General features: G+C 38.1%; 2 protein-coding genes across 6 annotated transcripts in view; one reads left to right on the top strand and one right to left on the bottom strand.

The window, feature by feature from the left end:
* Window positions 1-21,989, bottom strand: part of SPRY3 (sprouty RTK signaling antagonist 3) — a 104,774-nt gene extending 82,785 nt beyond the window's left edge. Inside the window, exon 1 of one of the 2 annotated variants that reach the window (XM_070606121.1) lies at window positions 21,661-21,989. The gene's annotated coding sequence lies outside the window, so the exon portion shown is untranslated. The remainder of the gene's footprint in view (window positions 1-21,660) is intronic. The other variant, XM_070606122.1, reaches the window with a different exon arrangement.
* TMLHE (trimethyllysine hydroxylase, epsilon) overlaps window positions 21,161-23,570 on the top strand; it is a 93,790-nt gene continuing 91,380 nt past the window's right edge. For 2 of the 4 annotated variants that reach the window (XR_011536235.1, XM_070606119.1), the window contains exon 1: window positions 21,161-21,516. The gene's annotated coding sequence lies outside the window, so the exon portion shown is untranslated. The remainder of the gene's footprint in view (window positions 21,517-23,570) is intronic. The other 2 variants (XR_011536236.1, XM_070606120.1) reach the window with 1 other exon arrangement.

Raw genomic sequence — 23,570 nt, 5'->3', positions numbered from 1 at the left:
CTCAAACAATCTAAGAATATATCTCGAAGACCTAGAAAAAGAAGAACAAATGAGCCAAAAGTCAATAGAAGGAAAGAAATAATAAAAATGAGAGTGGAAATAAATGAAATAGAGAATACAAAGACAATAGAAAAGATCAATGAAACTAAGAGCTGGCTCTTTGAAAAGATAAACAAAACTGACAAACCCTTAGCTAGACTTACTAAGAAAGAAAGAGAGAAGTAACATCAGAAATGACAAAAAGAGAAGTAACATCAGAAATTAAAGAGGAGAAATTACAATGGATACCACAGAAATACAAAGAATTATAAGAAAATACTATGAAAAGCTTCATGCCAAGAAATTGGATAAACTAGAAGACATGGACAAATTCTTAGAATCATACAACCTGCCAAAACTGAATCAAGAAGAAATAAAGAATCTGAATAGACTAATCACTTAAGAGATTGAAACACTAATCAAAAACCTTACAGAAAGTAATGTCATCATCATGGCAGAGTGAGTTCTCCCTGTAAACTCTCCACTCTAAGATACAACAAAAAGGACATTCATATTCCAACAGAGGACATCCACACAACACAAAAGATGCCTGAGAGACCCACACAGCTATACATCAGAAGGTGGAGATGCTGGAGCCCCCCCACCTCGAGGAAGTGGAATGAGGTAAGAGAAAGCTTCCCTTCCTCCCCAAAGGACAGCATCCCAAGGATTGCGTGTGGCCTCTGAGAGGAAAGCAGGGAGGGATTGGCAGCCCTCTGTGGGAACACCATAGATCAAGGTGCCTCACAGCCCAGGGGAAAGCCCCTCATGGTGGGGACTACCTACGGTGGGGGTGTCTTCATCAAGCCAACACCCCACGAGAGCAGATAGTGAGGGCAGAGAAAGAAGCCCATGAGATTGTGCAGAAGAAATAAAGTGCCTCTTCCGCCTGCCCTGTGCCCCAGCCCAACACCTGGGTGCTGTCTCGCGGATCACCGTGGGCTCAGAATATGAAACTCTTGACCCCCACCCAGAGGCGACAGGTGGAAGTGATGATCAAATACTACCACAATTTGGAAGCACAAATCCATGTTGTCTAGCAGTATGAAAAAATATATTAAATCTTCAGACAGGAAGGAAAATGACAAGTACCCAGAAATCAATCATGAAGATGCAGAAATATGTAATATAAATAATAGAGAATTCAAAATAGCTATCATTAAAAAACTCAACAAGTTAAAAGAGAATGCAGAAAGACAGTTTAATGAGTTCAGGAGATACTTCACAAAAGAGATTGAAACTATAAAGAAGAACCATTCAGAAATATTGGAGATGAGAAACACAATGGCTTAAATAAAGCAAAATATAGATTCCCTGAACAATAGAGCTGATATCATGGAGGAACAAATCAACAACACTGAGGACAGAGACATAGAAATGCTTCAGATGGAGGAGCAGAGAGAACTAAGACTAAAAACAAATGAAGAAAGTCTCTGAGAAATATATGACTCAATTAAGAAATGCAACATAAGGATTACAGGTGTTCCAGAAGGAGAAGAGAAGGAGAATGGAGCAGAAAGCTTGTTCAAAAAAATAATAGAGAACTTCCCAAACCTGGGGTAGCAGATGGAAATCCACATGAAAGAGACTATCAGACCTCCTAACTATGTCAATGTAAAAAGACCTACCACAAGGCATATAGTAGTTAAGCTGGCAAAAGTCAATGATGAAGAAAAAATACTAAGGGAAGCAAGGCAGAAGAAAATAATCTACAAAGGAAACCCTATCAGGCTTTCAGTGGATTTCTTTGCACAAACCTTACAGGCTAGAAGAGACTGGAATGACATATTCATATCTTTTAAGGACAAAAACTTTCAGCCACGAATGTTCTATCCAGTGAAAATATCCTTCAGGTATGATGGAGAAATAAAAACTTTCCCAGATAAACAAAAGCTAAGGGAGTTCATTGCCACAAGACCCCCCTGCCACAAGAAATCCTCAAGAAGGCCTTCATACCTGAAAAGAAAGGGAGTAAGGGGTTACAAATCACAGATTAAGGAGATAAATAGGTAGACAAAATCAGAAAATTGTAACCATCCATCAAAACAGGTTAGCAATTACTCAAGTATAACATTAAAACAAAAGGAAGGAAAACACCAAAAACAGAGATAATCTTGTCATTTTAATCACAAACTCACAACTCAAGATTGAATAAGATGTGACAAAAAAAATTAGGAGGGGAAGAGGAAAGGGACTGAATTGGTTTAGTCTAAGGAAGAAAGAGGCCATCAGAAAATGGACTATCTTATCTAAGAGATTTTGCATACAAACCTCATGGTAACCACTAAACAAAAAAGTAGATCAGAGTCACAAATAATAAATAAGGAGAAAACTGAGAAATTCAGCATAAAAAACTAACCAAGTTGGTAGTCTGAAATACATGGGATGAGAAACAAAGGAAAATGAGTGATAAAATGGCAGCATTAAGCCCTCATATATCAATAATCATTCCAAATATAAAAGGATTGAATTCTCCAATAAAGAGACACAGAGTGGCGAGATGGATTAAAAAACAGTACCCAACAATATGCTGCCTCCAGGAAACACATCTCAGCTCCAGCAACAAACATAGTCTCAGAGTGAGGGGATGGAAGACAATACTCGAAGTTAATGGCAAACACAAAAAGCACGTGTTGCAATACTTATATCAGACAAAGTAGACTTCAAGATAAGACACGTAAAGAGAGACAAGGAGGGGCATTATATAATGATCACAGGGACACTCCACCAAGAAGACATAACACTTATAAATATCTATGCACCTGACACAGGAGCACCAAAGCACACAAGCAACTATTAACAAAACTTAAAAAAATATTAAAAACAACACAGTAATAGTAGGGGACCTCAACACTCCACTCACATCAATAGATAGATCATCCAGACAGAAAATCAACACAGAAACATTGGAGTCAAATGAAAAGCTAGACCACATGGACTTAATAGACATATATAGAACACTTCATCCAAAAACAGTAGAATACACCTTCTTCTCAAGTGCTCATGCAACATTCTCAATGATAGACCATATTGGGAAACAAGGAAAGCCTCAATAAATTTAAGAAGATTGAAATAATAACAAGCCTCTGTTCTGACCACAATGCTATGCAGCTAGAAATTAATTACAAGAAAAAAGCTGAAGAAGGGACAAAGAAGTGGATAGTAAACAACATGCTATTGAACAAGCAATAGATCATTGAAGAAATTAAAGGAGAAATCAAAAAATATCTGGAGACAAATGAAAATGATAACATACCATACCAACTCATACAGGATGCAGCAAAAGCAGTCCTAACAGGGAAATTCATCACAATACAGGCTCACCTCAACAAACAAGAAAAATCCCAAATGAGTAAATTCAAACTATACCTAACTCAATTAGAAAAAGAGCAAATAATGCCCAAAGTCAGTAGGAGAGAAATAATAGAAATCAGAGAAGAAATAAATGTAATTGAAATAAAAAAGGCTGTAGAAAGGATCAATGAAACAAAGAGCTGGTTCTTTGAGAAGATAAACAAAACTGACAAACTTCTAGCCAGACTTACAAAGAAAAAGAAAGAGAAAGCTCAGATAAACAAAATTAGAAATGAAAGAGGGGAAATTAAATGGATATCACAGAAATACAAATGATTATAAGGGAATACTACAAAAAGCTATCTGCCAAAAAATTGGACAATCTAGAAGAAATGGATATAATTCTTAGACTCTTACAATCTCACAAAGCTGAATCAAGAAGAAATAGATAATCTGAATATACCAATCACAAGTAAAGAGATTGAAAGAATAATCAAAAGCATCCCAAAGAATAAAAGCCCAGGACCACACGGCTTCCCTGGAGAATTCTGCCAAACTTTCAGAGAAGATTTAATACCTATCCTTCTCAAGCTATTCCAAAAAATTAGGGAAGATGGAACACTTCCTAACACATTCTATGAGGCCAACATCACTCTTACCAAAGCCTGTCAAGGACAACACAAAAAAGGAAAACTACAGGCCAATATCGCTGATGAACATGGATATGAAAATCCTCAACAAAATATGAGCAAATCAAATACAATACATTAGGGGCTGGCCCCGTGGCCGAGTGGTTAAGTTCACGCACTCCGCTGCAGGCAGCCTGGTGTTTCATTGGTTCGAATCCTGGGCGCGGACATGGCACTGCTCATCAAACCACGCTGAGGCAGCGTCCCACATGCCACAACTAGAAGGACACACAACGAAGAATATACAGCTGTGTACTGGGGGGCTTTGGAGAGAAAAAGGAAAAAAATTTTAAAAATCTTCAAATACAATACATTTAAAGGGTCATACATCACAATCAAGTGAGATTTATTCCAGGGATGCAGGGATGGTTCAACATCCACAAATCAATCAATGTAATACACCATATTAACAAAATGAAGAATAAAAATCACACGATCATCTCAATAAATGCAGAGAAAGCATTTGGCAAGATTCAACATCCATTTATGACAAAAACTCGATAAAATGGATATAGAAGGAAAGTACCTCAACATAATAAAGGCCATACATGACAAACACACAGCCAACATCATACTCAATGGGGAAACTCCGAATGCCACCCCTCTGAGAACGGGAACAAGGCAAGGGTGCCCACTCTCACCACTCTTATTGGACATAGTACTGGAGGTTTTGCCCAGAGCAATTAGGCAAGAAAAAGAAATAGAAAGTATCCAAATAGGCAATGAAGAAATGAAACTCTCGCTGTTTTCAGACAACATGATTTAATATATAGAAAACTCTAAAGAATCCATCAGAAAACTAATATAAATAATCAACATCTACAGTAACTTGCAGGGTACAAAATCAACTTACAAAAGTAAGTTGCATTTCTATACTCTAATAATGAACTAGCAGAAAGAGAATTCAGGAATACAATCCCATTTACAATCTCAGCAAAAAGAATAAAATATCTAGGAATAAATTTAACTAAGGAGGTAAAAGACTTATACAATGAAAACTATAAGACATTATTGAAAGAAATCTATGCTGACATAAAGAAATGGAAAGATATTCCACGCCCATGGATCAGAAGAATAAACACGGTTAAAACGCCCATACTATCCAAAGCAATCTACAGATTCAATGCAATCTTAATCAGAATTCCAATGACATTCTTCATGGAAATAGAACAAAGAATCCTAAAATTCATATGAGGCAAGAAAAGACCCTGAATAGCTAAAGCAATCCTGAGAAAGAAGAACAAAGCTGGAGGCATCACAATCCCTGACTTCAAAATGTACTACAAAGCTATAGTAATCAAAACAGCATGGTACTGGTACAAAAACAGACATGCAGATCAATGGAACAGAATTGAAAGCCCAGAAATAAAATCACACATCTATGGACAGCTAATATTCAACAAAGGTGCTAAGAACATACAATGGAGAAAAGATAGTCTCTTCAATAAATGGCGTTGGGAAAAACAGACAGCCACATGCAAAAGAATCAAAGTAGACCATTATCTTATGTTATACGCAAAGATAAACTCAAAATGGCTCAAACATTCGAAATTAAGACCTGAAACCATAAAAATTCTGGAAGAAAATATAGGTAGTACACTCTTTGATACTGATCTTAAAAGGATATTTTTGAATACCATGTCTCCTCAGAAAAAGGAAATAAAAGAAAAAATAAACAAATGGGACTTCAGACTAAAGAGCTTCTGGAAGGCAAAGGAAATCAGGATCAAAACAAAAAGATAACCCACCAATTGGGAGAAAATATTTGCAGATTATATACCTGACAAGGGGTCAATCTCCATAATATATAAAGAACTTACACAACTGAACAACAAAAAAACAAAAAACCCAATAAAAAATGGGCAGAGGATGTGAACAGACATTTCTCCAAAGAAGATATACAGATGGCCAATAGGCACATGAAAAGATGTTCAACATCACTAATAATCAGGGAAATGCTAATCAAAACTTCACTAAGATACCACCTTATACCCACTAAAATGGCTATAATCACTAAGACAAAAAATAACAAATGTTGGAGAGGGTGTGGAGAGAAGGGAACCCTCATACACTGCTGGTGGGAATGCAAGCTGGTCCAGCCACTATGGAAAACAGTACGGAGATTCCTCAAAAAAAACTAAAAATAGAACTACCATATGACCCAGCTATCCCATTACTGGGTATCTACCCAAACAACTTGAAATCAACAATTCAAAGAGATTTATGCACCCCTATGTTCACTGCAGCACTATTCACAATAGCCAAGATATGGAAGCAACCCAAGTGCCCATCAATCAATGATTGGATAAAGAACATGAGGTGTACATAAACAATGGAATACTACTGAGCCATAAAAAAGACAAAATTGTCTCATTTTCAACAACATGGATGGACATGGAGGGTATAATGTTAACTGAAATAAGCCAGACAGAGAAAGACAAACACCATACGATTTCACTCATATATGGAAGATAAATACATCAACAAAGAGAACAGTTCAGTGGTTATCGGGGGTAGGGGGCCCAGGGGTGGGCAAAAGGGCTGAAGGGGAGCATTTCTATGGTGATGGACAAGAAATAATGCATAACTGAAATTTCACAATGTTGTAAACTATTATGAATTCAATTAAAAAAAAAAAAAACCTTTCAAAGAACAGAAGTCCAGGACCAGATGGGCTTCTCTAATGAATTTTACCAAATATTCAAAGAAGACATAATACTTTTCCTTCTCAAACTCTTCCAAAAAATTGAAGGGGATAGGATGCTTCCTAACTCATTTTATGAGGGCAACGTTACCCTGATACCAAAACCAGACACGGACAACACAGAAAAGGAAAATTACAGGCCAACATCGCTGAAGAACATAGATGCAAAAATCCGCAACAAAATGTTAATAAATTGAATACATTAAAAGGATCATACACCACAATGAAGTGGGATTTATTCCAGGGATGCAGGGACAGCTCAACATCCACAAATCAATCAATGTGATGCACCACGTTAACAAAATGAAGAATAAAAATCACCTGATCATCTCAATAGTTTCAGAGAGAGCATTCAACAAGAATTCAACATCCATTTATGATATAAACTCTCAATAAAATGGGTATAGAAGGAAAATACCTCAACATAATTAAGGCCATATATGAAAAACCCACAGCCAACATCATACTCAACAGTGAAAAACTGAAAACTATTCCTAAGAACAAGAACCAGACAAAGATGCCCCACTCTCACCATTCTTATTCAACATAGTACTAGAAGTTACATAGTACATAGTAATTAGGCAAGAAAAAGAAATAAAAGTGATGCAAATTGGAAAGGAAGAAGTAAAACTGTCACTATTTGTGGATGACATGATTCTATGTATACAAAACCCTAAAGAATCCACCAAAAAATTATTAGAAATAATGAATACAGTAAAGTTGCAGGGTACAAAATCAGCATAAAAGATCAGTCACATTTCTATGTGCTAATGAACAAGCAGAAGGGGAAATCAAAAATACAATCCCATTTACAATCACAACAAAAAGAATAAAATTAACCAAGGAGGTGAAAGACCTCTACAAGGAAAACTATAAGAGGTTGAAAGAAATTGAAGACACAAAGAAGTGGAAAGATATTCCATGTTCATGGACTAGAAGAATTAACATAGCTAAAATGTCCATATTACCTAAAGCAACCTACAGATTCAATGCAATCATACTCAGAATCCTAATGATATTTTTCACAGAAATAGAACAAAGAATACTAAAATCTATATGGAACAAGAAAAGACCCTGAATAGCCAAAGCAATCCTGAGAAAAAAGAACAAGTCTGAAGGAACCTTACTCCCTGATTTCGAATTATACAAAGCTACAGTAATTAAAGCAGCATGATATTGGCAGAAAAACAGACACACAGATCAATGGAGCAGAATTGAGAGCCCACAAATAAGCCCATACACCTATGGACAGTTAATTTTTGACAAAGGAGCCAAGAATATACAACAGAGAAAGGAAAGTCTCTTTAATAAATGGTGTTGGGAAAATTGGACAGTCTCATGCAAAGAATGAATGTAGACCATTATCTTACAGAAACACAAAAATTAACTCAAAATGGATTAAAGACTTGAATGTAAGGCCCAGAATCATAAAACCCCTAGAAGAAAACATAGGTAGTGCACTCTTTGACATCGGTCTTAGCAGTATATTTTTGAATATGTCTCATCAGGCAAGGGAAACAAAAAATGACAATAAACAAATGGGACTATATTGAATTAAAAACCTTCTGCACAGCAAAGCAAACCATCAACAAAACAAAAAGACAACCTACAAATTGGGAATATATATTTTCAAATATATCCCATAAGAGGTAATAGCCAAAATATATAAAACTCATACAACTCAACAACAAAAGAACAAACAACTCTATCAAAAAATGGGCAGATAATATGAACAGACATTTTCCCAAACAAGATATACAGATGGCCAACAGGCACATGAAAAGATGTCCAACACCACTGATTATTAGAGAAATGCAAATCGAAACTACAATGAGATGTCACTTCATGCCTGTAGAATGGCTATTATTAAAAAGATAAGAAATCACAAGTTTTGGTGAGGATTTAGAGAAAAGAGAACCCTGTGCACTGTTGGTGGGACTGTAAATTGATGCAACCACTATGGAAAACAGTATGGCTAGTTCTTAAAAATTAACGATAGAACTACTATATGATCCAGCAATTCCAAACTCTGGGTATTTATCCAAGGAAAATGAAGACACTAATTTTCCAAGATATATGCACCCCCATGTTCATTGCAGCATTATTTACAATAGCTAAGACATGGAAACAACCTAAGTGTCCATTGATAGGTGAACGGATAAAGAAAATGTCATATATATATATATATGTATGTATGTAATATATATATATATACACACACACACACATACACACAATGGAATATTATTCAGCCATAAAAAAGAAGGAAATATTGCCATTTGTGTCAACATGGATGGACCTTGAGGGCCTTATACTAAATGAAATAAGTCAGAGAAAGACAAATACCATATGATCTCAGTTATATGTGGAATCTAAAAAGAACAAAGCAAAAAACAATGGAGCTCATAGATACCAAGGTGGGGCGGTTGGAGGTGGGTAAAATGGGTAAATAGGGTCAAAAGGTACAATTTCCAGTTATAAAATAAATTCGTCCTGGGGATGCAATGTACAGCATGGTGACTATAGTTAATAATACTGTATTGCATATTTGAAAGTTGTTAAGAGAGTAGATCTGCAAAGGTCTCACCACAAGAAAAAAATTTTTTGTAACAATGTAATGGGTGATGGATGTTAACTAAATTTATTGTGGTGATCATTTCACAATACATACAAATATGGAATCATTACATTGTACACCTGAAACAATATAATTTTATGTTAATTACACCTCAATAAAAAATAATTTTTTAAAAGAATGAAATTAAAAAGAGAGTAAAAAAATATTTTTAAAAAGTCAGAGGGGTCGGCCGGGTGGCGCAGCAGTTAAGTGCGCACGTTCCACTCCGGCGGCTTGGAGTTCGCTGGTTTGGATCCTGTGTGGGACATGGAACCGCTTGGCATGCCAAGCTGTGGTAGGCGTCCCACATATAAAGTAGAGGAAGATGGGCATGGATGTTAGCTCAGGGCCAGTCTTCCTCAGCAAGAAGAGGAGGATTGGCAGCAGTTAGCTCAGGACTAATCTTCCTCAAAAAAAAAAAGTCACAGATTCCAGGTCTGGCTTCTGATGAAAGACCTTTGGGGTAGACTGATCATGAAGCTTTGTCTCCCTAACAAATGTTAATGATATCTCAGGTCACATTGACATAAGAAAACTGAAGTGAGGAGCCATTGCTTATGTGACAATTTTTGGCTTAAATATAGGACATTAAAAACATGACCATGATGCAAAAGAATGAAGTTGGACTCCTCCATCACACCACATACAAAAATTAACTCAAAATGTATAAAAGATGTAAATGTAAGAGCTAAAACTATAAAATTCTTGGAAGAAAATGTAGGTGTGAATCTTCATGACTTTAGTCGAGGCAATAGTTTCTTAGATATGACATCAAAAGCATAAGCAGAAAAAGAAAAAAATAAACGGGACATCATCAAAATTTAAAACTTTTGTGCTTCAAAGGACACCATCCAGACAGTGAAAAGACTACTCACAGGATGAGAGAACATTTTTGCAAATCTTATATCTGCTAAGGTCTTGTATCCAGAATATGTAAAGCATACTTACGACTCAATAATAAACTGACAAATAACCCAATTTTAAAATGGGAGAAGGATTTGAACAGAAATTTCTCCAAAGATGTACAATAAGCACATAAAAGATCTCAACATCATTAGTCTTTAGGGAACTGCAAATCCAAACCACAATGTGATAACACCTCACCCTCACTAGGATGGCTGCAATAATTTTAAAAAAAAGAAAATAACAAGTGGTGGCAAAGATGTGGAGAAGCTGTAACCCTCATATATTGCTAGTGAGAATGTAAAATAGTGCAGCCGTTGTGGAAAACAGCCTGCCAGGTCCTCAAATGGTAAAATAGTGTTGCTGTATAACCAAGAAATTTGACTATTAGAGAAATGCGAACATAGCTCCATGCAAAAACTTGTACCCACATGTTCATAGCACCATTATTCACAAAAGCCAGAATCAACATCAGAAAAATCAGAAACAACATAAATGTCCATGAACTGACAAGTAGATAAACAAAATGTAGCATATTCATACAATAGAATATTATTCAGTCATATAAAGAAATGAAGTTCTGATACATGCTACAACATGAATTGACGATGAAAACATTAAGATCAGTGAAAGAATTCAGCCACAAAGGACCACACATTGTATGATTTGATTTATATGAAATGACCAGAATAGGCAAATCTATAGAGACAGAAAGTGGATTAGCGGCTGCCCATGTCAGGTGTAGGGGTTGGGAGATCATGGCTAAGGGGTGTATGGTTTGTTTACGGGGTAATGAAAATGTTCTAAACTTGATCGTGATGGTGGATGCACAACTCGGTGAATATACCAAAAGTAATGGAATTGTACACTTTAAATGTATTAATTGTATGGCGTGTGAATTATATGTTAATAAATCTGTTTGAAAAACATGCCCACTGGGGCTGGCTCAGTGGTGTAGTGATTAAGTTCACGCGCTCTGCTTCAGCGGCCTGTGGTTTACGGTTTGGATCCCAGGTGTGGACCCACACACCGCTCATCAAGCCATGCTGTAGCAGCATCCCACATACAAAGTGGAGGAAGATTGGCACGGATGTTAGCTCAGGGACAATCTTTCTCACACGCACACGCACACACAAACCAAAAACATGCCCACAAATAATCAGCAAAATTAAAACTCTGGGAAACTACAGATAAGAAATTCCTCACCAAACAAATGGCAAGAAAAAGGTAAAAGAGAGAGACATGAAGAGGAAATCTATATTCAAAGAGATTTAAACGACAAACCGACAAATTTCAATTTCTGCACCTTATTAGAGTCTAGGTCAAACAAACTGAAAAAGAGACAACATTTATCACAAGTATGAGATGATTGGAAATTGACTGAATATTTGATGATATTAAGGATATATTGTTTGGTGTGATAACGGTATTGTGGTTATGTCAAATAAAAATGTCCTTATATTTTATAGCTACATACTGAAAAAATTACAGATGGAATGGTAAAATATGTGAGACTCGCTTGAAAATAATTTAGATGAAACAAAACTTGCCATGACTTGAATAGTTGAAGCTGGGTCATAGGCATATGGGGATCAGCATATCATTCTCTCTACTTTGGTATGGATTTGAAACTTTTATTAATAAAATTTTTTTTAAAATAAAAATGTCTCAGGGGCCAGCCCAGCGGCGCAGCGCTTAAGTTCACATGTTCTGCTTCCGCAGCCTGAGGTTTGCCAGTTCAGACCCTGGGTGCAGACCTTTGCACCACTTGTCAAGCCATGCTGTTGCAGGCATCCCACATATAAAGTGGAGGAAGATGGGCACGGATGTAAGCTTAGGGCCAGTCTTCCTCAGCAAAAAAAAAAAAAAAAAAAAAGGCGGCTTGGTGGCAGATGTTAGCTCAGGGCTAATCTTCCTAAAAAAAAAAAAGTCTCAAAGCTGGGGGGTGTTGCTCCTATACCCCAGAGAGGCTGACTTTACAGTGGAGACCACCCACCTGCACCTTGAAGATGGTCTTTGGCTGCTGAGAGTTTGTAGTAAAAATATGGACAGAACAGGGGCATGCAGGGGTCTTTTGCTCTTCTCTGTTGGAGAAGTCCCTCTCTCAGATGTATATGTTATGGGATAAGATGGGGGTATAAATGAAGAGCACCCTGAATGCCTTGGGCTGCTCTGCGGTCCCAGAGACCATTATGAATCTCTTGCTGAGGAGGTCAGTCATACTGGAGAAGTTGGGCCCAGCACTACGGGTAATACTCTGTGAAGCCCAAACAAATCTTGATCATACTGGAAGGAGGAGACATTGACTGACATCATCCTGACTCCCTGAGTGGAGAGGACACCATTTGGGAACTTGGCCTCCAGATTCTTGAAGACACAATTATTCCTGTTGGCATGTGATGGCAGTCCAACTCATTTCATGAGAAACAGTTGAAGCAACATGGAATGTTTAATCTAGGGAAAAGGATACTCATGGAAGTGGGCAGTGGTAGAACAAAGGAAAATCTAAGAATGGTTAGGGTGGGCAATGCAATGGGACCAGGATAAAAATCTAGGTTTGTCAGAGTCCATAGCCCAGAGACTTTGCCTCACCAGCAGTAAGACTGGAAAGGAAGTAATAAGTAACAAGAGAAAAATAAATATGATTTGGTGCCTAGAATATACTTTTTCATTGTTTTATGCATTTCTTGACTTAAATCCAAAATGGATTTAAAACCATTTATAATACAAGATGGACACGCATGGAATAAGTCTTCTAAAACAAAGGTTGAAAACTATTTAGAATCACATAATATAAGGAGAATAACTAAACTGACGATAATGATTGTGACAGAGTTTGATCACAAAATCCAGCTGTTCTTGCATGTTCTCACATTCATTCATGCTCTTTCTGTAAGCAGCCATAATAGTTGCCAGACTGAGTTTCCAGCATAGAAACAGCAGACATCAACATTACTGACTATAGTAGAATTTTTTTTTTTGCAGAAGTAGCAGTGGTATAAATAGTGGTATCTAGTGTGTTGTGATATCAAAAGAGGTTTCCTTGCCATACCAGTTGTACAGTGAATTGATGGTTGTTGGACCTGGAAACTTACCCCATGCCTGGTTCTTCATGCCAAATAGGCTTTCTTCTGACTTAAATTTTATTGAAGTATAATTTTATACACAAAGGTACAAATCATAACTGAACAGGTTAATGAGTTTTGACAAATGTGTAGCCTTCGTAACCAACATCACAATCAAGATATAGAACGGAATCATCACTCCAAAGCATTCCCTCATTCCTCTTTTCAGTAAATCCATATTCTCTCTACCTCAGGCAATCATTATTCTTCTTTCTATCACCACACGTTAGTTCACATTTTCTAGAATTTCAAATAAATTGAGTCATACAGTATGTATTCTTTTGTGTCTAGCTTCATTAGCTCAGCATAATGTTTTTCAGATTCATCCATGTTTGTCGCTTGTAATTCATTTATTTTATATGGGTGAGTAGTATTCCATTTTATGGATGTACAGTTTATCCTTTTGCCTGTTGATGGACATTGGATTGTTTACAGTTTGGAACTATTAAAAATAAAGCTTCTATAAACATTTGTGTACAAAACTTTGTATGAATGTGTATTTTCATTTCTCTTGGGTAAACACCTAGGGGTGGGATTACTGAATCATGGGGAAAGTATATTTTAACTTTATAAGAATCTGCTAAATAGTTTTCTAAAGCAATTGTGCCATTTTGCTCTCAGCAAGGTATGAGAGTTCAAATTGCTCCCCATTCTCAGCAACATTTGTTGGTATGATTCTTCTAAATTTTAGTTGGTGCAAAGTGTTTTGTCTCTCTGAATTTTTTTCTTCATCTAAGGAGTAAGTGATCTTGAGCATCTTTTTATGTGTTTATTTTTCATTCATATATCTTCTTTTGTAAAGTATACATTCAAGTTTTTGCTCATTTCTAATCGGGTTTGTGTTTTTATTTTTAAGTGTTGTGTACATTCTAGATAAATGACCTTGGTAAGAAATACGTATTGTGACTATTTTCTCCCTAGTTCATGGCTTATGTTTTCATTTTCATAACAATGTCTTTGATGTGCAGAAGTTTTTAATGTTGACAAAGTTCAATTTCTTCTGTTATGATTAATGATTTTCTCTGTTCTAAGAAATATTTGCCTAACCCCAAATCATGAAGATATTCTCCCATATTTTCTTCTTTATGCTCCATGGTTTTATCATCTATGTTTGTGTCTATGATTCATCCTAAATTAAATTTTGTGTACGGTATGAGGTAGAGTTTGAAGTTCATTTTATTCAATATTCAGTGGTTTATAGGACTTCCTTTCCCTAATAATGGCACTGGTGACTTTAAAAAAAATTAATTGAAGTAATCAAAGCAGTGTGTTGTTGGCAGAGGATAGACACTTAGATCAATGGAACTAAAGAAAAAGGTCAGAAACAGACCCATGCAAATATGTCCAGGTTATTTTTGACAAAGGTACAAAAACAATTCAATGGAGTAAGAATAACCTTTCAAGCAATTGTGGAACAACTGGGACATCCATAGGCAAAAATATGAACCTCAATCCTAAGTCTCACACTTGACAAAAAAATCACTCACAATGAATCATGAACTTAAATGTAAAACACAAAACAATAAAACTTTTGGAAAAACATAAGAGAAAATATTTGAGATATAGGTTTGGGCAAAGAATTCTTAACACCTAAAGCACAGGCAATAAAAGAAACATTGATAAATTGGACCTCATCAGTATTCAAAACTTTTACTTTATGGAATACTCAAGAGGATGAAAAAAGACAAGCAACAGAGAGGGAGAAAATATTTGTAAACCACATATCTGACAAAGGATTAGTACCTTAAATATGTAAAAAGCTCTCATAACCCAACCATGAAAAAACAAACAATCCAAGCAGAAAATGAGCAAAAGGCATGAAGAAACATTTCACTGAAGATGATATACAGATAGCAAATAAGCGCATGAAAATTTGTTCAACATCATTAGTCATCAGGGAAATTCAAATTAAAATCACAATGAGATATCACTATAGACTGATCCGAACAGTTGAAATAAAAAATATTGACAACAAAAAAATGTTGGAAAGGTTGCATAGAAACCAGATCTCTTGTACATTGCTGGTGGGAATGTAAAATTGTATAGCCACTCTGGAAAACAGTTTGATAGTTTCTTAAAATACTAAACATGTAACTAGCATATAACCCAGCAACTGTACTTCTAGGCATTTAGCCCAGAAAAATTAAGACTTGTGTTCACACAAAAATCTGTACATTAATGTTCACAGCAGCTTTATTCACAATAGAAAAATAATGGAAACAGCCCAAATGTTCTTTGATGAGTGAATGGTTGAACAAACCAAAAAAATAAATGACCATACATGTGTTGGTCCATTACTGGATTCTAATCTGTTCCATGACTTATTTGTTGCTTCTTGCTCCAATATCACACTATTTTTTATAAGTGTAGCTTTATAATTAAGTCTTGAAACCAAGAAGTATAAATTCTATGACCTTTTCCCTATTTTTAAAGATTTGCTGGAAACCCCAAGACATATATTTGCCCATCCCAATATCTGCACCGCTTCGTCTTCTCTAATGCCTTACTCCACAGATTTCATCTGCTTTAGCTATTCTGAACTCTGATCTTTGCCTCCTGAGCTCAGTGAGACTGCCAAGCTCAGCTTGGAATCCAGCTTTCTGTGTTGGGGTCAGGAAATTGTCACCAGGCAAAGAAGTGGGGCAATCCTGGGGGCTTACCTTGTGAGTTTCTCTTCTCTTCTGGATCACAGTCATATGCTGACAATTGTTCAATACCTGTAAACAGTTTCCCTGCATATTTTGTGAAGCTTTATGATAATTGTAACAGCAGGAGTGCTAGTCTAGTGCCATTCACACTACAAGTTTATTAAACTTTTTTTCTGCTTAAATCATCCAGATTCAGCTTCTGTTGCATGCAACTAAGAGCCCTGACTGGTGAAAGCCACTACTTTATGCCATGTTCGATGACAGGTGCTTAATATTCATTATGTGATGTAATCTTAATTTGGAGAAATCATTCCTTCTAGAAACAAAAGCAACAGGCAAGAGGCATTTCTAACAGTGGTAAGAAAAGTTAGGGGAGGGAGGTTTCAGTGAGAGAAGTGTTCTAGATGGAAGAAGCATGTATAAATGCACAGAGTGAACATGACAAGAAATAAAGTATGAGACCTTTGGCGTTTTCAAAGGAATAGTTCTTAGAGACCTTCATAAATTCTCCTAATCCAATAAAACCACTAAAATATAGATTTTCCTCCATAAAATACAATTGTTTATATAGTATACAATCCTATAGGATTGTCTTAAGTTCCTCTCTCACTCCTATTAACATGGATACCACTAGAATAATCAACCGCCTCAGTTTGCCCTAGACTGTCCTGGTTTTAGCAAAGTCTCACATCCCAGGGAATCTCTCAGTCCCAGGCAAAATGGGATGGTTGGTCACCCTTGAAAACTGTCCTTTAATATAATGACATCACTCAGCTAGCTACAGTTGATTGGTCCTGGATGGGCACCAGACTTAAACTTGGCCAATGAATCCCTCCCCTAGATTTACGGGACCACAGTGTCTGGGGCAGCCATGGAGGTGCCTATCAGATTTTCTTTCAAGAGAAAAACTACTGGAAGAGTGGAGTCAGCCAAAAGCTTCCAGCTGGAGCACTTTGGGGATATATTGCATCACTAGATCCAAGGCCATTTCCACCCCAGGCATCTCCAGCCCATTTCTGAGCACGGGAGGGATACTAGGGCCATTTCTGCCCACTGTGTGATTCCCCTAATCAGCAATCTTTGTTCTGAAGTCCCCAGTAGGGTTAACTGAGACTTCCATAGAGTTTCCCTGCAATCTGAGGCTTTTCCTACCCATTTCTCCTTCACTTCCTCTACTTTAACTATTGTCAGATCTGTATTGTGGTCTTGAGTGTCTCCCTGCCTACTCCTGCTTCTCCTCTCTATCTTCCTAATCATCATCCACAATAGATCTCTAGACATGTAACTCCATCTTGGCTTCTGCTTTCCAGAGGACCCAATCTGGTGCAGTGTCTCTCTCCAGTGGCTGAAGCTGTAAGATGAAAATTTAGGAAATTGTCAGTAACCATATTTCCTGTTGCACGGACTTGAGAAACAAAAGGAGGTTTTGAGGGAGAGGGAGAGAGCAAGAGAGAGCAAGCAAGAGAGAAAGACAGAGACAGAGAGCGAGAGAGACCACAAATAAATGTACAGGGAAGAAGAGAGATAAAAGAATGATAGAGTCTTAATGGCATGTGAATCCTTGGTCCTGACCATTCTTGAGACCTAACTGTACCTTGCCCTTTCCAAGTTTTGATTGTTCCATTCCTTGAATTTTGTGAGACACCCCATTATCTCTCCATAAATTTCTCTCTTGCACTTAAGTTAGTTTTAGGTAGGCTTTTGTCACTTTCAACTAATGAAATACCTCTTCACTGCAAAACTTCCTGTACAGGCTACTGCATTTGTGCTGAATCATATTTCTGTTGAGAGTCAGAAATGTTCACATCCTGTTTATACCCTCAGAAACAAATTAATACACTTTTCAGCTCTTACAAAATTTTTGTCCATCAGTAGATGAGGAAAATTTTGCATGGCTTAGATGATTTCTGAAAAGTTTTAGCATTTATTTATTTCTGCAAAGAGTATATAGTAGAATTGTTGTTATAGAACAAATCCTCAGCCAAACTCAACATTGCACTGTGTCCAGATTTATTTTCTGGCTAAAAGTCACTTTTAGTTACATAATAAAGGCTAGTTTTATTATAAATCTTCATTTTTTTCTTTCTTTTCTTCATTTTTTAACTTTTTCAAAGATCACTAGAAGTTGGTGCTTTAAGGGCCATTTTGACAAATCAAAATCCAAAATTACAATACACACTTTGAATCTCTTTTCAACAACTCTTAAGATTATGAGTAGGATTAGAGAGCATGAAAACTTCACTAAGATGCTAATAAAACCAAGACGTAGATGTTGGCCAAAGGTGATGGGTCCCACACATCATTCTTATAAAATAGTCCATGCAAGAGATGGTGGTAATTTGGTTTAGAGAAGGTGTTGTCAAATCACAGCCCACAGGCCAAATTCTGCCTCCTGACTGTTTTTGTAAATAAAGTTTTATTGGAACACATCCACATCCATCATTTAAGTATTGTCTGTGGTTGCTTTCGCTCATTGAAGGCAGAATTGAGTACTGGCAGACAGAGACTGAATGTGCCCCACAAAGCATAAAATATTTACTATCTGACGCTTTACAGAAAAAGATTGCCAATCCTTGGCCTCAGGTGTTAGCAGTGTCTATGGAGACAAATAGATGAGCAGATTATATTTTTGGAAGCAGAGCAGGAACAAGCCTGGTGTGCTCTAGGAACACAAGGAAGGCTGAAACATAAAAGGACCCAGATACTATCATCAGATTTTTTTATTTTGTAGCACATTTGTACTTATTGCTTTTTATTCAGACATTAATTCACTCATTCAAAAAATATTCTTTAAGTTCCCACTCTCTGCCAGACACTGAGTTGGTTGCTTCATACACACACAAACACACACAAATCATAAGGGAAACCAATAAGTAAACAATTACAACACAGAATAGTAATTGCTAACTAAAAATGAGGAGGAAAAGGATGCAATCGATACAAAGAGGAGGAAAGAAACTTTCGTTTCACCACCCATTCAATATTTATCTGATATTCCATGTCACCTTCCTCAAACTGTACCTGAATCACATCTTACCTAGTTGGTCATGCCTCCTCTCCTTCAGTCACTTAAATACATCATTTAGTAATAATAATAATCATCATAGCAGCTAATACTCATTGAGCATTTACTGTGTGTCAGATATGGCCAGGTACTTTACACAGATTGTCTTATTTAATCATCACAGCCCTGTGATATAGATACTATTATTTTGCCCATTTGTGAAATAGGAAACTGAAGGTCAGAGAAGTGAAGTCCTTTGCCCAAGGTCTCATATGTGCTCCATAAAGTAGCACTCAGGGCATCTACCATTTTCTCTCTCCTCTGCTCTGCCTTGCTGCTAACGCCTAATGTTACGATCATTGTTGCTTCATGGTATCAACTACCAGAGGCACCACTACCACTGCTAATACCAACCAATGTCTATGCCAAAGACTGTCTAGAGCATTAATGTTTGAGTTCAGGGTATTATTTCTTGAAGCTCTTAGTAATTTTTCTCATAGATGCCAAATATCTGGGAACAATGAACATATTTTGTGAAAGAGTTCTTTATAGTTTTCACTTGTGCTTTTACCACAGTTCCTGCCCTTGGGTCTGGAGCCAGATTACCTGATTTTGAATCTCAGTCCTGAAACTCAACTGCTGTGTGAGCCTGATGAAATTGCTCAACTTCTCTGTGCCCCAGTTTCTTTATCCTTAAAACAGGGATAATAATATTGTCTACCTTAAACGTTTGTTATAGAACACATAGCTCAGCGTTTGGCATATAGTGAAGGTTTAATCAATGTTGGTTATTATCAATAAAGCAAATGCCTTCTTTTTCCAACTCTAAAACACGTTCTATCTATCAACTTCTCGGCTCTTTCTGGGTATTTTCTGTTGATTTCACCTTACCTTTATTGATCTTATTCACTCTAATTGCTAAGGTCATGCTCCTTCCTATCACAGGAACTTTGATCTTGCTATTCTCTCTGCCTGGAATGTTCCTTTTTCTGTTTGCCTGGCCAATTCTTATTTGTTCTTTAAACTCCATGAAAGCACAGACTTTATCTGGTTTTTGTTTACCATTTTTGTTTACCATTTTTTGTTTACCAGAACTTAATATGGCACCTGGTGTACAGTCGGCACTCATTAATGTTTGTTGCATGAATGAATACTAGTCTGAGTCTAGAATCTCACCTTATTCCGTTATTCTTCTGTATATTAATTCACATCCTAGCTATAGCCCTTTTTCTGTCTACTCATTGGTACCAGGCAATTTTCAACAAATATTCACTAAATACATACTATATCTTAGATTCTATGCTAGAGTTATAGAAAATAAATTTGAAAAATACAAATTTTTTGCTCTCAAGAAGTTATTTATTCATTGGAGGATACAGGCATGCAAAGAGAAATTATAAACCAGGATGATAAGTGGTATATTTGAGGCCTGTACTGGATCCATTTGGCATATTGGACCCACAGAAAAAGAATATGAACTTATCTGGGAAAGGCAGGGAAGGAGTCACAGTGGAGGTAATAAATAAATTGAGTCAAAAATAATAAGTAGCAGTTTTCCAAATAGACAAGTTAAGGGTAGAGTGTCTGGCAGAAAGAATTCCAGGGCAAACGTATGAAGGCTTCTTCTTCTATTGTTTCTGACTTCTACAAACCATTTCCTTATTTCCTTTTTGACGTTAGACTAATATTTTTCATCTCTAATAACTACAATACTGCTCTGTTTCCCATTTTTCAATGTCTATACATTATATTTCTTGTTTGTCCTTGCTCTCATTTTTTCCCCTCTGCCCTGTATTTCCACTGCACATACGTTTCAGTGTACTTTTTGGCCCTTCTTTGTAATACGTATTGTTCTTGAATTTTTATGTGCATAAGAAGTGCATTCCTGTTGAGTCGTTCCCTTCTAGTGCTCACTGTATTGGGCACTGTACCGGCACCCTGGATTCAAGGTGCTCAACTGAATTGGTGGGAGTCCAGCAGTGAGTGGCATGTTACGTAAGTTCAAGAAAGTGGTGGAAAGATCGTGGAAGAATTTTGGTTCTAGCAAACTTCGATAAGCCACCATAAATAAGAGAGCAGCGGGGAGATTCAGAAGGAGCAACGAAAAGGCAACCAAGGCGACCCGGATTTTACACGCAGTGTAGTTTTATGGGTCCGTCAATTCTCCTCTCTGTGCCTGTGGCTCCAAATCCGTTAAATGAATGCGATCGACTAGAGCTCCCCAGCCCGATCCTTTTGGATCAAAGGCTCTAGCACGCCCCTCCAGCGGGTGAGGTCTCTGGCGCCCAAGGCTCCCATCCCGCACGACCGGAAGGAGCGGGGCGGGGCCTCCAGGCTTGCCGCTTGGCCCGAAGGTGCTGGGGGAGGGGAGCGCCGGGCTGACCGTTTCGGGGGGGAAAAAGCAAAAGGCGGGTGCAAGGCTGCCTCCCGAGGCTCTCCTTGCTTGCAATTCCTCCCGCTTTGCTGAGTTCGGAGTCTCTACCTCCAGCACAGGTGGGTCCCGCCTCATGAATGGGCGAAAGGGTGTCCTGGGTGGGTGCGATGGGTGGGTTTGCCCAGGCACTAGCTTTCAGGCCTGGGGCAGTGGGGGCGGCAGTTCCCATCCCGGCTTCTTGGCCCCGGGGCGGTGGTACTCACCTTAACCCTGGCGGAGGAGAAGGCCACTCGTGCCTTGCTGCAGGGCTGTCGTCACTGTTTGTGCTAGTAGCGCGACACAGAGTCGGCCCGGAGATCAGCGCGCAGCCAGATGGGCCTAGCGCTCGGGAAGAGCTGGAAGAGCTGGAGCAAGCTCGCGTTGGGACTGACGCCCAGTGTACATTGTCTCAAATTCGATAGGACTTCCCCGCCCTGGGTCTGTCACTGACTAGGGTCTAGCTTTCAGCGACTCCCTACCCTCTCCATGCTTCACTTTGCTCACAGTGGAGTGAAAGGTGGAACTCGGCTATCTGCAAGACCTTGCAGCACTGACTTTCTTTTGTTTTAATATCCACGAATGTTCTCTGTCCACATTTTACCCTTTGTCTGCTCCTCCTGAGCAAGAATGCCTAGCAAGAGTCGGGAGTGGCAGGGCAGGACATTGGGGAAGCTAGGCAAGGAAGCTCTCTCTCCGTTCTGAAAACCACAACTCTGAAAACCCCTTTTAATACTACTGACTGCCCTGAAAACTGGAAACGTTCATGCAGTGCCTTAGCTGAATGCCAGCTCTGAAGAACGCTCTTGTGAATGCATTACTATTAAAGATTTTAACCAGATGCTTGTTCGACCAAAATGTTATGTGTTCAATGAACATAGTACACTGCCTAGCAAAAGTCTGATCATAACAGACTTGGGTGATTTAACTGTATACCCCATTGCTGAAAAAAAGAACTTGAGCTATCGCATGCAGAAACACTTCCATAATCAAGTCCCATACAGCTGTCTTTTGTAGTTGCTTCTTACTTGGTATCGCTCTTTCAGGAAACACTGTAGTAAAGACGACATACAGTTTATTTTACATTAGCTTAACTATAAAGACAAAGAAGAATTATAAATGCTATGGACCAACATTGTGGTGTCATTCTCATTCCTCCTCATTCAGGAACTGATAATGATGATAATGGCAACCATATATTGAGCTCACAACCATGAGAAGTGAATGTGTTTATTTATCACCATACTTAAAGAGGTTATACTTTATCTCATAAGCAGTATGAAGAAGGGAATGTTTGCTGGTTTGGCTGAGTCTGGGGACGTCGTTTGCGTGCCCCACGTAATTATTTCTGGGAAGTGTGGACTGGGACGGATCACTTCCTGGTTTTGGTATCTGTATCAGGAAACACAAGCAGTTGGGTAACTGCTTGTCAACCCTGGGAACGGCAGTAAAATATCCAAAGCGATCGCTCCGTATCTGCAGTTTCTCGTGGCTGTGTTTTTTCCCTGTCAGGACTGAGGAGGGAGGTCCCTGGATTAATAAATCTCTTTGGTGGGAAGAGTCTCTTTCTGCTTGGAGCCAAAGTGAACATAGATCAATCAGTTGGGCACCATCGCGACCCTCTTTCTACAACACCAAACATCCCCCATGCTCTTATGGGCTGTACATGCACCTGCCGTTGCCCCCATGTAAAGAATTTACAGGATAAGAGACTCTTGGCAAAACCTGGTCTGTGCCACGCCTGCAGGTTCTAGGCAAGGTGTGGCTGATATGAAGGTGGGTGTTCTTCTGGGCGTGGGACCTGTTGATTTCCCAAATGGTCGGTAAAGTGAACAGGAAATTGTAGTAGACGTCTCCTGAGTCGACCTTGAGGGTGAGTTTAGGACCAGCTGTTTGGCAGGACCTGGTGAATGCTTTTTTGGCTGTATTTTCACTCTGTTCGTTTATTCTTTCACTCCAAAGACAATTAATAAATGCTTACTCTGTACCGGGATGCCGATCCACTCACTGAGATTAGCAGCACAGGAGGACAGTAAGTTTGGGAGGACAACAGGAATTCAACTTTAAGCATGCTGAGTCTGAGGCATCCTCACTCTTCCCCATTCCTTATATCTAATCAGTACAAAATCTTGTCACT

The sequence above is a fragment of the Equus przewalskii genome, chromosome X (genome assembly GCF_037783145.1).
Source record: "Equus przewalskii isolate Varuska chromosome X, EquPr2, whole genome shotgun sequence".
In the NCBI taxonomy this organism is placed as follows: domain Eukaryota; kingdom Metazoa; phylum Chordata; class Mammalia; order Perissodactyla; family Equidae; genus Equus; species Equus przewalskii.
This window is presented reverse-complemented; position numbering and strand designations above follow the sequence as displayed.